The 2,501-nt window shown below is 39.7% G+C and overlaps 1 protein-coding gene across 1 annotated transcript in view; it reads left to right on the forward strand.

Moving 5' to 3' along the window:
• Positions 1-2,501, forward strand: part of itsn1 (intersectin 1 (SH3 domain protein)) — a 46,126-nt gene that overhangs the window by 16,195 nt on the left and 27,430 nt on the right. The window lies entirely within an intron of this gene.

Consider the following 2,501-nt stretch of genomic DNA (forward strand, 5'->3'; position numbering starts at 1 on the left):
TTCCTATTCTTTGTTTAATTCACATAATAAACCCTTCATTTTATTTTTTCTACTCTATTCATGTCCTACACTGGCCTTTTTGCTCCTTTGCCCATACCAGTCTCTCTGTGAGTTCTATGCCAACCACTGTACCAGGATAGAAGCCCTGCGACGCCAGCTTCAGGAGGAACAGAGAGGGAGACAGGTAGAGCACACTGCCACTGCTGGACTGGGGTGGTACTGTAAACATCTGTAACATGAAATTATATCAAATTATGTGATGAACATTCTGTCTTTAATTGCAGATCCGGAGAATAGCACAGTTTTTGAATTCGGATTGAACCTGGACTGTCTGATTTGACAGTATATTAGAGAAATTGTTACAACTGAAACTCTGTACACCCTCTTGTTACACTACTAACCTGCAAGCTTCAAGTATGTCAGTCACTTTAAAAGGCTTTGTTGTCTTTAACACCAATGAACCAGACTTTTGAAACACCTGGTTTGTTCAGATATAGCTGTTTAGCTTCACTCTGCTGCTCCTGCATGGCAGAAACAAAATAAATGTGAGCAATCTCTATCATGGTCATTACTGTCCTAAACACTCTAGAAACAGATCTACAAAACATTTTGGTGTCATAGTTATTATCTATACTTCATTGCACATAGGTCAAGAAATTTGCAGACTCAATGCATATTGCAATGCATGCACAAAATAAGCTGACAACTGGACAGTTGCCAGCTTTAGCCAGTTTTTGTAACACCAGCTACACTTGTAACAACACATTATTCATCATAGTGCATCACAGAGCCTCTTTCCTCTCCTTGCATTAGTCAAGACCTTATTGTGCACTGTTTTGTTTTTTTCTTTTTTATCTGAGCTTCAGAAAACTGACCATCCTTTGTCAGGGATTAGAATAAGTATCCAGTTAGAAATATCATTTGAATGCACAGAACCAACATTTAACAAGTAAACCTAACTGCCAATGTGGCTAACATTGACTTGAATGAATGCAACAGTCAGATAAGAAGCCATTTTATATTGTATATTCATACAAAACATTAAGTGATAGTATTAAAACTTCTGAGGACTTAAAATGTCCAGTGTTAACATCTCAGATTCATTTTCAAGAGCAGACAAATAATGCTTTTTTAATAGCTTAATTGCACAAGGTGCATAATTTATGGCTTAAGACATTGACTGTCTGTGACTGACTGACTGTCTACAGAGTGGTTGATGGTCTGTGTTGGTATGTATATATGTGTTTCAGTGCCAGGATCAGGGACAGCTACAGGAGTTTGTGTCAGCCGTCAGGGTGTGTCTGGCTCAGCTAGACTACATTATAAAGGTCCATACAAAAACCCATCTTACCTTCCACCTGCCTCTCTCTTTTATCTCTTTTCTCAAATTACCTCTTCTTCACTTCTTCCTCATTTTTTTTACCTCTTCTCATTCCTCCTTTGTCTTTTTCCTGTTTCTTAAAAATAATCATTCTCTATCTTTTTCTTTAGCACTCGATTTTCATTTAACCTATTTATCCAGCCAGCTAACTATGCTCCCATAGTTAATGTGGTTTGTTTTTTATGCTAAGATAGCAAACATGCTAGATTAGCAGGTGTGCTAATTTAGGTTTAGATGACTTAATGCTGGTGCTGTGCTAGGCTGTCTTACTATATTTTTACACTGTACTGAAATCCTACCTGAATGCTACCAGATGATGTTTCAGCCAGACAGGTAGAAGCTAGTAGAAGTTTACTAGGCTAATTAGATGAAAAACCTTATTTGGGTGAATGTGTGTGTGCCTGTGTCTAATTTGTGCATGCTGGAGTGTATGCTAGGCATGCTGTTGTCTCATACTGTATGTCCCCCACTTCCTGTTTCAGGTGATTTTGGATTCTCCCCAGAGTTGTAGTTTTACTCCTCCATCAGTCTCTTCTAGCTGATTGGCTTGTTTGTTTCCGAAGGTCTCCTCTCATTGGTTGTTTGGCTGAAACATGCCTTGTATTGTTATATAACAGAGTGTGATCTAAGGGCACAGCTGGTTGTCATGACTACACAGAACTTCTTCCTACCCCACTGCATCCTTTGCCCCCCCCCCTTTTTTTTATTGTTTGTATGTTTGTTTAATTCTAACCCCTCCCACAAACATACAGTGCTTCATGCAAGCTCTGCCCTACCACATTTTAGGCTGGGTGTGTGCCAGGCTACAGCAGCAACAAAGGCCCTCCCAGTAACATCCACACCCACATCAATATTCACATCCCAAAATTTTACCTAAATTACATTCACTTTATTTTCACACTGGGAGCAATTTTTAGTTACAACCCTAGTCAGATGGACAAACTCAAACTGCACTGAACACACAAGAGAAAGAGATGGAAGTGGAGTGGTGACTGATGGGGGGTGTTACTGGATCCCTTGTCACTTATTGGCTCCCTATGAATCTCTTCAAAATTTTATTTACCATGCAACCAGAAAGTTGCAGCATAGCTACAGCCCCCACCCTGCTGGAGGCCAGAGA

The sequence above is a fragment of the Monopterus albus genome, unplaced genomic scaffold (assembly GCF_001952655.1).
Source record: "Monopterus albus unplaced genomic scaffold, M_albus_1.0 scaffold80.1, whole genome shotgun sequence".
Classification (NCBI taxonomy): domain Eukaryota; kingdom Metazoa; phylum Chordata; class Actinopteri; order Synbranchiformes; family Synbranchidae; genus Monopterus; species Monopterus albus.